Here is a 15841-nt window from a genome sequence, read left to right on the forward strand (position 1 = left end):
GGGTCATCATGGGCCCCAATACGGCAATTTGTGTGTTCTAACACCTTTCCATCATAGCCAGCATGGGCTACAGTAACCATTCTGTGGGGTCGAATCTGAGCGCTGGCTCATTAGTTGTCCTTTGATAGATCACCCAATCACAATTCGGCGCTTGTCAGATATCCCAATTTACCTGCACTTGAACTGACAGTTCACATGCTGCTTAACATATCCCACATCTTTACGGGTGCCACTGTAATCTGTATCGAACCACCAAGACCTGTCACTGGTTTTAATGTTGATGGATATGTGTTACAACATAGTGAAATATACAATATACAATACCCTACTGAAACAAGAACCATTTAAAAAGGTGTGTTTGTGTCAGTTTTCTCACACACACACACACTCCAGATAACGCTGACAAACGGTAACCTGAATGTCTTCAGTAATGACGTTATAAAAAGAGCAGATAACACTTTCCCACAGTGCAGTGCATATGGTGCTGTGGATCTGCTCCCCCTCTCACTGTGTGTGTGTGTTTGTGTGTGTGTGTGTGTGTGTGTTTGGGGGGGGGTGCTGGGCGTGGTGCCCGGGGAAGAGCCCCGTCAGCACATTGACATGCTGGCATGGCATCAAGCCCCAGAGTTCTGTGCCTGTAATATTATCTCACTGAGAGGCACAACACAAGACCTGGAGCTTAACATTAACACACCTGTGTACCTCTCATACAGATGGTCAACAGCATGCTCTCTCTCTCTCTCTCTCTCTGTCACAGATACAACACACACACACACACATCTACGAACTATGGAGTATCAAGCTGACATCAGCAGATAGATAGAAAAACACAGATGCATAGTTAGGCAGACAGACAGAAAGACAGACAGACAGATAGATAGATAGACAGACAGACAGACAGACAGACAGACAGACAGACAGACAGACAGACAGATAGATAGATAGATAGATAGATAGATAGATAGATAGATAGATAGATAGATAGATAGATAGATAGATAGATAGATAGATAGATAGATAGATAGTCGTCTGTTTCCCTCCAGAATGTACCGTCTAGTTTATTATTTATTATTCCTTCCATTATAATTGCTGCTGAAACCAGGACCACTTGCTCATGTTCAGAAGACAGCCCAAGTGTCCAGACTCTGTGAGAACAGCAGGGCAGCTGTGCTGAGTGGCCTCAGCATTCCCTGACACTAGCTGGCTCCGAAAGAGGAGGCAGCTGCCATGATGTCTGTGCTGTCTCATGAGGCACTGGCTCGATAGCAACTCAATAAAGAAACTCAATAAAAAAAGCAAGATACCAACATACGTCTTGCTCGAGACAAAAAGTCTGTGAGTCTAATAATTACACACCTGCTGTAGACCATAGAACAATTATTCAATGGCTCAATCTGGCATTTGTTAGTTTTGTACACACACTTCTTTTGTTACTGTCCTGTCCTGTCCTCTCCTGAGACGTACCTCAGAACCAGGTTCCGCTTCTCTACTGACCGCATAAACACGGGTGAAGCTGATATTTGATGACGGAGTGTGGACACAAGCAGGAAGATGGAGTGCAGAATCCATGAGAGTGACCACAGCAGCTGTTTTATTCTGTGTGTGTGTGTGTGTGTGTGTGTGTGGGTTCTCATTATTGCAGAAAGAAAGACCTGAACAGGTGCTGGGTTTTGTTTTGAACTATGGCTGAACATTTCAGGACTGAGAGTCAACAACAGAGAGAGTGATCAAACTTTATACAGTCTATCTATCTATCTATCTATCTATCTATCTATCTATCTATCTATCTATCTATCTGCCTGCCTGCCTGTCTGTCTGTCTGTCTGTCTGTCTGTCTGTCTATCTATCTATCTATCTATCTATCTATCTATCTATCTATCTATCTATCTGTCTACCTATCTGTTTGTCTATCTATCTATCTATCTATCTATCTATCTATCTATCTATCTATCTATCTATCTATCTATCACTTTTATCACTTTCCACTCTGAAATGCTAATAAAATTAGAAATAAATGTCAATATGCGGTCAATATCTATTTAATTTTTTTCCCCAAACCTAAAATTGTAATAATGTATGTTATTTTATATATATATATATATATATATATATATATATATATATATATATATATATATATATATATATATATATATATATATTTTACTTGCTTCAGAAAATAATTCAACTCGATTTATAATCTGCTTTGAACACGAAACAAACAGACCTGTAATGCTACACACATGCAAACACAATAAGTTCTGGATATTTGAATGAACCATTTATATCGTTTTAGAAATACATTTTGAGTTGTAACTCCTCCTCAGCATATTTCATTCCTCCTTTTCTTTTTGTGCTTCATTTAATTATGCGCGACCCATAACCAAACGAATTGGGAGTATCAATTCCGCTCGGATTTGGCCAACAGATAATCAGGTGGGAAACCTGTGCATGGCTGTTAGCTGGCTGAATGAGGCAGGGATAACGTTTATGAGGTGTTTCGCTTCAAACGTTTTTTTATCAAACAGGAAATGATATGCTGCGTTATCCAGCATGCAAAGTCAATTCTGTTATCGCGTGTACCTGCAGGTACAGCTCATATCCAAACCTACTAATGGAATCAGTGCAGAAATGCAGGCCAGCTCAATGCAGGAAAGCAGCAACGGGTTCTTTCGCCCTGCTGAGGACCGGACGTTAAGAGTAAGTTATTTCAGCACTCGGCGCGTCCCTCCCCCTGTAAGGAGAGTTAGAGCCATATGGTGAGAGATAATCTGCTGGTCCGCTTGGTTTGAGCTCATTTCTGACCTCCAGCTGGTGATTCTTCCCTCACACACACACACACACACACACACACATACACACACACTACACTACACTACACTAATACTGGACCAGGTGCACAGGCGTACTGACCTCACTGGACAGAAAAGCAGTGTTTTTAGTTTTGTATCATTACAACAAATTATTTCACTTTATGTTTTCTCTTAAATGTTTTTCACTATATTCCTAAACTCATTATTATATTCTATATCCTGCCTCTTATAAAGTTCTGGAAAGAACCCGGCTATAGTACAGACTTTTAACTACATTATGAATCCTTATACAACTTTAGGCTACCCTGTTCCATGCACTGAGCTGTTTCTGCTTCCCCTCACACACACACCCACACACACACACACACACACACACACCCACACACACACACTCTGTCCTGGAAATGGCGCCCCTTGTGGCTCATCACTGAAAGAGCAGTTTGCACAAAATGACATTAAATGAGATTTTTTTCTTTTTAAAGCATATTGCATAGGCGAATCAATGTTGTTCTGTCTTCTTGACATTTAGCACTCTCTCTGTGTGTGTGTGTGCCCACTGTCTTATCCTCAGCAAGCTGTTAGAAGCAAAAGAAAACTTCCCACGCTCTCTCTCTCTCTGTCTCTCTCTCTCTCTCATACACACACACACACACACACACACGCTTTTGCTTAGACACAATAGCAGTGGGTTGCATTTCAGACAGCAGTGTTATCGACTGCTCCAGTCCCCCACCGACCTCATAACTCTCCCCAGGCCTCACACACAAAGAGCTCATCACGATGAGCTCATCAGCGGGCAATGCACTGCACAACATTCTCCTAGCCTTTTATCCTGAAGAAAGAGTGAGCCTACTGCATGCTGGTACACTTTATATATTACAGGTACGAATAAAACAGCTTCGCGTGTGCACTCTCGGTAACATGATGAGAGCACTGAAGATGACGAATAAGTCTTAAGCTCTGCTCCGGAAAATCATCTTGGTGCTTTTTTTGTCAAGCTGATGAAAAGGTGAAACAAAGAAATCAAAGAAAATGGAATCCTTTCAGCGCTACTGTGAGGAAGGAGGTTCATATGGCGTGATGTTGGAAATACTGATAGCGTATCATGGAGTAAAGATTAAAGATTCTAAAAACACACCAGGTATGTTTGGAAGACCGAACTATTCCAGATTAAAGGATATAAGAGCAGAGCTTTGTTCATACACACACCAATCCACTTTCTACTGCTGCAGCTACTGAAGGACTTTCTGTATATCCTGAGTGACAGATGTCTCCTCCAATCAGAGGGAAGAATTCCATTCGCAAACTATGGAATTCTGAAACTCAAACTCTGAATTATTGTTGTGTTTTCTGATTAGTTATTGTGTTTTGCACTTTTCATAGACACTACAACACTAAACACTGCAATGCACACTTTTCGTAGACACTACAACAGTAAACACTGCAACGCAATGACAAACATCCATCCATCATCTGGAGCCTATCCCAGCACATATTAGGCGAAAGGCAGGGGTACACCCAGGACGGGTCACCAGTCCATCACAGGGATATAGACAGACAACCACACACACACACTCACTCCTATGGGCAATTTAGAATCACCAATCAACCTAATGTACATGTTTTTTGGACTATTTTTGTGCCTGCATGTGTAAATCCACGGGGGCATGGGGAGAACATGCGAACTCCACACAGAAAGGCCCCTGCCTGTTCGAACCTGGGATTCGAACCCAGGACCTTCTTGCTGTGAGGCAACAGTGCTGACCACTAAGCCACCGTGCTGCCTGCAATGACAAACATGTACAGTGTAAAATATCACCACACACCCAAACAGAAACTCTCATATCATGCTTTGTACAGTCACAGAAACCCTGTGTGTTGTATAAACAGTAGTTGCACCGTTTAATGGGAAAAAAAAAAATGTGTTGGTCTCCTTTTTGCTGCCAAAACAGCCGTGACCCGTCCTGCACTGTGCATTCTGACACCTTTCTATCAGAACCAGCATTAACCTCTTCAGCAATTTGATCAACAGTAGCTCGTCTGTTGGATCAGATCACACGGGCCAGCCTTCACTCCCTACATGCATCAATGAGCCTTGGCTGTCCATGACCCTGTCGCCGGTTCACCACTGTTCCTTCCTTGGACAACTTTTGATAGATACTGACCACTGCAGACTGGGAACACCCCACAAGATCTGCAGTTTTGGAGATGCTTTGATCCAGTGGTCTAGCCATCACAATTTGGCCCTTCGTCAAATCCTTACATTTGTCCATTTTTCCTGCTTATATATATATATAATGTCAAATGGAATGAAGAGGAGCCAGTTTCTCAGAAAAGTCTGATCGGGTCAGAAATAAGTAAAACAATAAGAGTATTTAAGGAACTGACTATCAGTGAGTATATACACGACAAATATAAAAAGCCCAAACAAGATTAGAAAGCTGTGAAAGGTGACAAAGCCTGCTTAGAGACAGAACGGCAGACCTGTCTCTCTTTTTCTCGCTGATGTCAAAGCATGCGTCAGGCTTTTTGTGTAAACTGGTTGTGCTCTGTGTTTATTCAAACACGGTACAGACAAGTCAAAAATGCAAATAAGAATGTTAAACCAGAGTTTAGGGGTGTACAGCGTGAATCGGCGGATTATAAATAGGCAGGATTAACTGTTAATCCCGGGTAAAGTTTGAGTGGTGAGACACAGGATTCCCGTGACCCTAATTAGGAATAAAGCGTGTATAGAAAATGGATGGATGGATGGATGGATATTAGACACAAGTGTAACGTGGTAAATGTAGTAAAAGAATCTTCGTCTGTTTATGAAGTCATTTCCGTGAGTGTAAGTGTTATTATCTGTGTGGACGACAATGTGATGGCGCAGGTGCATCATGGACGTTCTGACAGCCCGTATCCGATTAGACCAGAATTGATTTGACTTGTGTCTGTTCCGCTGTATAACAGATAACAAAGCGTGAAAGTCAGTGAGAGAGGAAAGCACACTTAACTAACACGCTGCAGGCAGACTAATGCCTGTTTACCACCATTGTGACTGCTGATCCGGCTCTGAGCGGAAATGGTAGGCTTATGAATAAAAAAAATAAAATAAATTAAAATAAAATAAAATGAATTCATTTATTCTTTTGGTGAAATATATTTATGTTCCATCAAGAACTTCCATCTAAAATAAATAAATAAATAAATAAATAAATAAACACAATAAAATAAAATGATATAATAAAAATAAATAAATAAATTAATTAATTATTTTGGTAAAATATATTTATGTCCCATCAAGAACTTTCATCTTAAATAAATAAAAATTAAAAAAAAAAAAAAAAGTAAAACAAATAAATAAAAACAATAAATATATTCATTAATTCTTTTGGTGCAATATGTTTATGTTCCATCAAAAAACCTCCATCTTAAATAAATAAATACAATAAAATAATAATATAAAACAAATAAATAAATGCAAAAAAATTAAATAATAGAAAAAAAAATAAATAAAAGAAAGAAAGAAATCTGTTAATTAATTTGGTGAAATATATTTATGTTCCGTCAGAAACTTCCATCTTAAATAAAAATAAATAAATAAAATTAATTAATTAATGCATCAATTATAAATGCATTAGTTATATTAATGTTCCATCAAAAATTCCATCTAACACAGGGTTATCTTACACAGGGTTACTGGGAGCATGGAGTCAATCCCAGGGGATGCAGACACACACACACACACCCACACACACACACACACACACACACACTACAGACAATTTGTGATGCCAATCAGCCTACAACCCATGTCTTTTGACTGAACCTGGAGAAGATAACTACAAACACACACACACACACACACAGGAATCAAACGGACTTCCTATACTGCCCACTGCTATTGACACGAGCGGTCATGACGAAGTGCGCAGGAAGTGTTGGGTGAAGAGAGGATGAGATTAGAATAAGTAAGAAGGGAGAGATAGGGAAGGTGGGCGGAGTTTCAGGTGTGGTCTGCATTCTGAACATGTTTTCTGGCACGACTGCATGTTATATAAATGCGCATCTGCAGAATTACTGGCACTGATCTCTCCTGAACCTCGCAGCAAGTCCTGGTGCTAGGTGACGAGTGAACTGAGGGCTGCCCGTAGACTCCATTACTTATTATATTATACCTCAGAGGCTATACTTTGCATATGTTTGTAGTTAGAAGCAACTGACCTCAACGGAGTTACAACACAGCATAAAATCATTCCCAGGCTCTGTTTCTCTCATATTCTCTCTCTCTCTCTCTCTCTCTCTCACTCTCTCTCTCTCTCTCTCTCTCTCTCTCTCTCTCTCTCTCTCTCTCTCATTCTCTCTCTCTCTCTCTCTCTCTCCTCTTTTTCGTCGGTCTTTGCTGCCAAACACAGGCAGTAATGGGTGGATATTTAAGATCTGTGCTTGGAATATGTTTCAGTGACAGTGTGCGTTCTGCAGGCAGAGGATTGAGCCAACTTGAGGACATGTCCACACATGCCACACACACACACACACACACACACACTTTCTCTCTCTCTCTCTCTCTCTCTCACACACACACAATTCTAACTGAAAAATTCCTCGGCGATGACCTACAGCCAATGAGAGAGCAAGATACAGGGCAGCGGTCAGTTTGGGGAGGAGTGATAGACCACGATATCAGCAAGCATGGCTTCAGTTGGAGCACAATATTATAGTTTATAGGTTTTTAATTGAAAAAAAGTCTTATATATAGTTCTATCAGAATAAATCCGCTTTACAATAGCATCAAACAGAAATAAAGCAGAAACGTTGGCTTGACCAGTCGCATCAGCAGCAGCACATTGCAAAATGATTCATTTGTTCAATTATACAGAACGCACAATCATTGTTTCCCGCACTGACCATTTGGATTGCCAACTTTATGCAGGGTACCATTTCCAGTCTCAAGTACGTTCGGTTGTGAAATGCAGTTTGCGGACAGAGGTGTCGGCGATTCTTCCTATCATGCAGTGTGAACGCAACAGCGACTGAATGCTGCCCCAGATAGTCGTGCAGTGTGAAAACAACCGTGATCCGAAGACTTCGTGCAGGGTGAAGTCGGCATGAACAGCCAGTGTAACTGCACATGACCTTTCCCTACGTATTAAACAAATCACACGCTTCCACAGTGAACAGGAAAGGACACTTGGTCGGCGTTAAAGAAAGCTATATCACACGGTGGAACTGTTAGGAGCCGGCGATCAGACGTACGTCCTGAGGGATGTGTTTAGGCTTTAGCTTGTAGATTGTGTTTAGAAAATTTGTTTCATGTGCATGAATGAATCATCTAATCACTCATTTCAGTCACATGTGGGAACTCACACACACACATACACACACACACACACACACACACACAGCTGGTGGTCTTGCTCTCGTTTGGGAATCTCGGGAAGGCAGACAGACAGAAAGATTAATCATTAAACTGTAAAGGATGTGGGGCAGTTATGTTTTTTGCCCTCCCTCTCTCTAGAAGACATGGTGCACCATCACATGAATTTAGCATCTGCTTTGTTTTATGTTGTTAAATGGTACATATGTTCTGCTGTCTGTGTGTGTGTGTGTGTGTGTGTGTGTGTGTAATGTGTGTAAATGCCTACTCTTTGATGACAACTTTTAACTAATCTGCACTTCTGTTAGTATAAGATTCCTACTCACAATTAGACGGATGCGTGTTTATTAAAGAGAGTGAAAGAAATCGAGGAGAAGTGAAGCCATATCTTGAGCATGACGTGAATTAGGCTACCAGACAACAACGTGAGGTCACTTGACGCGAGTGTGTCGTGATCATGTGTTGTGCAGTGTCTGACTGGGGTTATGGTCCAAGATCCTATAAATATATTCTGGGAAGGCTTTCCACAAGGTGTAGGAGTGTGTTTATGGGAATTCTTGACCATTCCTCTAGAATCGCATTTGTCAGGTCAGGCACTGATGTTGGACGAGAAAGTCTGGCTCGCAGTCTCTGCTCTAATTCATCCCTTAAGGTGCTCTATCAGGTTGAGGTCAGGACACAAGGCCAGTCAATTTCCTCCACACCAAACTCGTTCATCCATGTCTTTCACACTCTGCATGTCTAATTGCTTGATTTTATACACCTGTGGCCATGGATGTGATTGGAACACCTGAATTCAATGATTTGGAGGGGTGTCCCAAAACCTTTGGCAATATAGTGTATATATGGGGTCACCACAGTGGATCAACCAATCCCGAATATTTTGATCTTGGCACAGGTTTTACACCAGATGCCCTTCCTGAGGCAACCATCCTGTTTTATCCAGGCTTGGGACCGGCACTGGGCGTTAACCCCTCAGTAACTGGATTGGTTTTCTGCCCGGGTATCAAACCCGGGCCCTGTGGGATCCATGAAAGAGTGGGATCCTGCTGCCGGACCACCAGGGACATCTAACGTTACAGTTCCAGAGGTCATAGCTCCAGAGGTCTAAGTCATAGTTTAAGAGGTCCAGGTTTGATCCAGTGCACTGCTTCCTGTCTGTCAGAACGTTTAGGTTTTCTTCTTGATGTCTATCTGGGGGTTTCCACAAAGTGTTCCTCTAAGAGCTTTCTCCTCTAAGAGCTGGACAGATCATGAATTCATTAGCTAGCCCAGTGGGTAAGTTAAACCTCTGATGTTCTGGCCAGGTTCAAGCTTGGAAAATGAATTAGCAAGGCTAAAAAATGTTAATATAATGTAATAACACAAAAACCTAACCCTAGCTGTGCAGTCTGTGTCACGTCCTCACATCACACGTAAATTATATCACCGTGTCCGTGTGTTTTCACTCGCTGCACTGTGAGTGATGTGCGAGCAGGAGGGTTATATGACAGCTTTTCTCGCTCGCGGTCATCACACACACCTGAGTCTTTCTGATTCGGAGAGATCGCTTATCAATCCCTGCGGGGATCCTACATACAGTTTTCATTTGGTAAAAGGTGCACTTCAAACCGTGTATTGCTGTGTGTGTGTGTGTGTGTGAAAGACAGAAAGAGAGAGAGAAAGAGAGAGAGACAGAGAGAGAGAGCAACAAAATTTGATTTGATTTGCAATGTAAAGTCTCAGTGATGACGAGATGATGAGAAATTGCCACTATTATAAAAATAATACAAAACACACACACACACAAAACAAGTTGCATCACAAAAAAAGCACAATTAAGCATTTTTAGCCACATCAGGAAAAACACTCTTGGAGAGATTTTCCTTGGATAATCTAGGATATATGTGTGTTTGTTTGCAGGAATGTTCTGGCTCATGTGTGTGTGTGTGTGTGTGTGTGTGTGTGTGTGTGTGTGTGTGTGTGTTTGTTTAGTCAGATAGGTTAGAGGTGTTGTGTTTCTCATTCCACAGTGTAACAGTTGGTCAGGTGTAAAAGACAGAGCAGAGCAGTGTGTGTGTGTGTGTGTGTGTGTATTCAGTCTATAGCCACTATAGAATTCCATTTTCACCAATATTGTCTATACCTGTAAGATGAAAAGCACATGTAGCATATTATGCCAGTGTACTGATGCTTGTGTTGTTGATCTTTCGGCTGCTCCCTACATGTGTGAGGGGTCACCACAGCTTGGCACAGGTTTTACACCGGATGCCCTTTCTGACACAACCAGTGGCTGGATTTTGGGCATTGGCTGGGAATCAAACCCAGGCCTTTCACATGGTAGGTGAGAAACCTACCACTGAGTCACCAGCACCCTATGTATGGATTAATATTGGGATGGGGGGGGGACTGTTAATGGGAAACACAATAAAGACTGAGGGCAGTTGTGTCACAAAGAAGAAGAAGATACAAACCATATTTCTGCAGAATGCTTTCATGAATAATTCAGTCAAAATATTTGTAAATGAAGCACTAAACTGCTAGTTTTCTCACGTCTGTCTCGGCATATCACCTGGCCTGAGACTTATATTTGGAGTAAACAGGCTGTCTCGTACCTGTGCATGGTCATCTTCACGACCCTGGTTTAAACACACATGCTGGATGGACGTTACACTAAAAAATGCAGCTCTGTTTCGTTATTAAAGGCACATGTCTGAGCTACTAACATGCAGAAGTCTCACACACACACACACAGAGAAGAGCTGAGTCACACCGAGAAACCTGCAATCATACACCTGACTCATACAGGGCATCTGTGTCTGCATCCTGTGTCTCTCGGCACTTATATAGCACACACACACACACACACACACGGTGTAAAACACTAATGGGAAAATGAGTAGTCTTTCAAACACACTCTCACACGTACACACCCCTAATGTAAAGCGGTCATGGCAACACACAGCACCTGTTTGAGTCTACTAAAAACACACACACACACACACACACTGCTCTGCTCTTGTCTTTTACACCTGACCACCTGTTACACTGTGGAATGATAAACACAACACCTCTCACCTATCTGACTAAACAAACACACACACACACACACACACACAGGAGCAAACTCCTGTTTTTATTATCATTTGTTCTGTCTGTTTTTTATGGAATAAGGAACTGTGAGACGGAACAGTATTTACTTCCATGTTGTTCTCACACACATTCTTCCAAGCACACACACACACACACACACATGTATTAACCCTGGCACATGCTATACGATTAGAGCTCAGATTTCCGAGTCGTGAGTAAATCTGAGCTTTAGTGACTAAACCCCCACCATGAAAACTCCACTAACCTTAACCTCAGAAACCAAAAGGAAAACCTTTGGGCTCTTTTAGTTCTCTTTTTTTTTGTTTACTAAAAACTGCAATAAAAGCCACACACACACACACACATGCACACACAAGGTGCCATTGCTAATAAATAAACAGACAGACACAGAATCACAGAGACAGACAGAAACACACAGACAGACAGAGACACACAGACCAGATAGACACACAGACAGATAGACACAGAGACACAAAGACAGAGAGACACACAGACAGACACACAGACAGATATACAGATAGACAGATAGACACACAGACAGACACACAGACAGATAGACACAGAGACACAAAGACAGAGAGACACACAGACAGACACACAGACAGATATACAGATAGACAGATAGACACACAGACAGATATACAGATAGATACACAGACAGACACACTGACAGACGGTTAGACACAGAGACTCAAAGACAGATAGACACAGACAGACACACAGACACACAGACAGATAAACACATAGACAGATAGACACACAGACAGATATACAGATAGATACACAGACAGATAGACAGATAGACACACAGAGAGACACACAGACACACAGCCAGATAGACACACAGACAGATAAACACACAGACAGATATACAGATAGATACACAGACAGATAGACAGATAGACACACAGACAGACACACAGACACACAGCCAGATAGACACACAGACAGATATACAGATAGATACACAGACAGATAGACAGATAGACACACAGACAGACACACAGCCAGATAGACACACAGACAGATAAACACACAGACAGATATACAGATAGATACACAGACAGATAGACAGATAGACACACAGACAGACACACAGACACACAGCCAGATAGACACACAGACAGATAAACACACAGACAGATATACAGATAGACAGAAACACAGACAGAGACACACAGACAGAGACACACAGACAGACACACACAAAGAAATCGGTGACAGTCACACAGCTGGCTCGGACCATTCCTGTGACACAAGCTGAAACTTGTTACTTTTAGATCCCACTTAACAGTGACGAGCTGAAGCGGTCACTAACACCCACAACCCCTGACACACACTGCACCAAACACTGCACCAAATACTGTACCAAACACCCACAACCCCTGACACACACTGCACCAAACACTGCACCAAATACTGTACCAAACACCCACAACCCCTGACACACACTCTATCATACACTGCACCAAACACTGTACCGGACACTATACCAAACACTACACTGAACACCGTACTAAACACTGTACCAAACACTGTACCAGACACCGTACCAAACACTGTACCGGACACTATACAAAACACCACACTGAACACCGTACTAAACACTGTACCAAACACTGTACCAGACACCGTACCAAACACTGTACCGGACACTATACAAAACACCACACTGAACACCGTACTAAACACTGTACCAAACACTGTACCGGACACTATACCAAACACTGTACCGGACACTATACAAAACACCACACTGAACACCGTACTAAACACTGTACCAAACACTGCACCGGACACTATACCAAACACCACACTGAACACCGTACTAAACACTGTACCAAACACTGTACCAGACACCGTACCAAACACTGTACCGGACACTATACAAAACACCACACTGAACACCGTACTAAACACTGTACCAAACACTGTACCGGACACTATACCAAACACCACACTGAACACCGTACCAAACACCGTACCAAACACTGCACCAAACACTGCTGTAGAAACACTCTGTGTGTGTGTGTGTGTGTGTGTGTGTGTGTGTGTGTGTGTGTTCTGGGAAATGTTTACACCGTGTGCCACATTCTCTCTGCACGTCAACTCACTCTGTGCTCAGCTAGCCGAGCGTGCAGCAAAGTGTACAGCGCATGCATTCACCTGATCTCTATCAGCTCTAAAGTAAACAAGCACGTTTCCAGCCTCATTATACGTCTGTAGCACACACACACACACACACACACCATATGCTTTACTACTACATACTAGCTGATCTAAAAATGCTTCCCTGGCACTGAAGAGGAGCTACAAGTATGCACTAATAAAGCATATAGGGGCGTGTGTGTTGGTGTATGTGTGTGTGTGTGTGTGTGTGTGTGGTCTTAGTGCAGCAATTTACATTCTTCCTGCCTTTTTGTGTGTGTGTGTGTGGACACCTGGGGGTCACAAATTGTTGTAAAACTGACTCACTTTGCACTCAAAGATCCGAGTGGCAGAAAAAGTGCGTTCCTCGAATTCTACTGAAATGCACACACACACACACACCCACAGCTTTTACACAAAATGCCCCAGGGATACTGAGTAAATTTCTCTCTTTCTTTAACAGTTTCTTAGCAATCAACAAGGGATTAAGTGTGAAGGCAGCAGGTTTTACATGGCGAGCATTGATCGAATGGCCTTGACACTATTCCTGGGAAATGATCCACATGACACCTGTGTGAACAGAAGCCGGGAAATTTGAGGGAAAGACGCTCGTGTCTCAGTAAATAAAGAAATTCTCCTTTAAGAAATGAACAGTCTGTTCGTTCAAGGGGAAAAATGTCTGCACAGGTGATACAGAATGCCACAAGCGAATCCCAGTACATTTCACATCGTGTATGACATCATGCATAGTAGTAGTATGACAGTCGGGTAGTATGACATCATGCATTATGCATAGCTGGACTGGAGTCACGTGTGAAGATCCAGGTAAAATACAGTGTGTGTGTCATATTCACTCAAATCCTCCGCTATTCAGTATCAGGAACCACACAGTTTACAGTTCAAGCCTTTGAGCGGTCACTTGGGGATTTCTTTCCAGGTTTGAAAGACATTTTAAAAAAAATCAAAAGCCCCTGACTGACTGAACAAACATACCGGTGTGCTTTACTGACCAGTGACCACGCCCACCTCGGTACATGCCCCATTCCCAACAGCGAAACCAAAACAGGGTCTGACTCACACATCTGTCATTGGGCTTCTGTGTGTGAATGTGTGTCTGTGGTGCTGTGTGCGAATGTATGTGTGTGTGTGTGTGTGTGTGTGTATGTGGCGGTGTGTGTGAATTTGTGTGTGCGTGTATATGTGGTGCTGTGTGTGAATGTGTATGTGTGTGTGTTTCTGTGTGTGTGTGTGTGCATGTAGGTGTGAATATGTGTGTGTGTGGGTGTGTGTGTGTATGTGGCACTGTGAGTGAATGTGTGTATGTACACATGTAGGTGTGTGTATGTGGCGCTGTGTGTGAATTTGTGTGTGTGTGTATATGTGGTGCTGTGTGTGAATCTCTGTGTGGGTGTGTATGTGGTGCTGTGTGTGAGTGTGTATGCCTGTATGTGTGTCTATGTGGAGCTGTGTGAATTTGTATGCAAGGGTGCATGTAGGTGTGTGTATGTGGCACTGTGTGTGTGTGTATATGTTGCTGTGTGTGAATTTGTGTGTGTGTGTGTGCACAGTCCAGGCAGAGTCTTCTACAAGCAGCAACAAGTCTGTAATCTGTAAGTGAATAGGATGTCTCTGTCTCTCTCTCTCTCTTCTTTGCACTTGTGTGTTCATGTGTGGATATGTCTGTGTGCGTCCACATTCTTTCTATTGTCAAGGTAATTAGTCTGAAATCAGACCTTTCCTCATTCTGCTCACCCTGCTAATGGGACACTGGTGGTGATTCCTCACCAGACGCTGGACTAATGCTGAATCGAATCAGTACAAAAACAACCTGCCTCCGTTTTCTTTCTGTTCTCAGAACATGTTAAAATAGGGGGGATTTTGTCAGATAAATATCTCATTCCTCCCATGTGTTGTTAGCACATACGTCTCTTTTCCTATTAATCATATGGTTTTATCTGAAGACAATGAGACAGTGCCTGGCTCCCAAATGGGTCGCTGCTCTTTTTCTGAACCGGATGAAGAAAACATCATTACTTAGCACTGCATTATGTAAGGACTATTTAAATAATAATTAAATCAGCAAGGCAAGACCTCTGTGGAGGAGTGTGTCCATGTTCTGCCTGTGTTCTGGGGATTTCCTCCAGGTACTCTGGTTTCCTCGCTTCAGTTTAAAGACATTTGCTGTAGACTGACTGGCATCTCTAAGCTGACTGGAGTGCGTGATTTGTGCCATGTGATGGTTTGGCATTCTATCCAGGGTGTCTCCTTGCCTTGTGCCCCGAGTACCCTTGGATAGACTTTAGGCGGTTAAGGAAAAGTGGTACAGAAAATGGATGGATGGATGTACTTCCTCTACCTACTGTGTCTCATATACACTGTATTGCCAAAGGTTTTGGGACGTCTGCCTTTCCATGCACATGAATGT

At 42.4% G+C, this 15841-nt stretch overlaps 1 protein-coding gene across 2 annotated transcripts in view; it reads right to left on the reverse strand.

The window, feature by feature from the left end:
• The window catches only part of arhgap46b (Rho GTPase activating protein 46b), a 68705-nt gene that overhangs the window by 35849 nt on the left and 17015 nt on the right, over positions 1-15841 (reverse strand). The window lies entirely within an intron of this gene.

The sequence above is a fragment of the Hemibagrus wyckioides genome, linkage group LG15, assembly GCF_019097595.1.
Source record: "Hemibagrus wyckioides isolate EC202008001 linkage group LG15, SWU_Hwy_1.0, whole genome shotgun sequence".
Lineage (NCBI taxonomy): Eukaryota > Metazoa > Chordata > Actinopteri > Siluriformes > Bagridae > Hemibagrus > Hemibagrus wyckioides.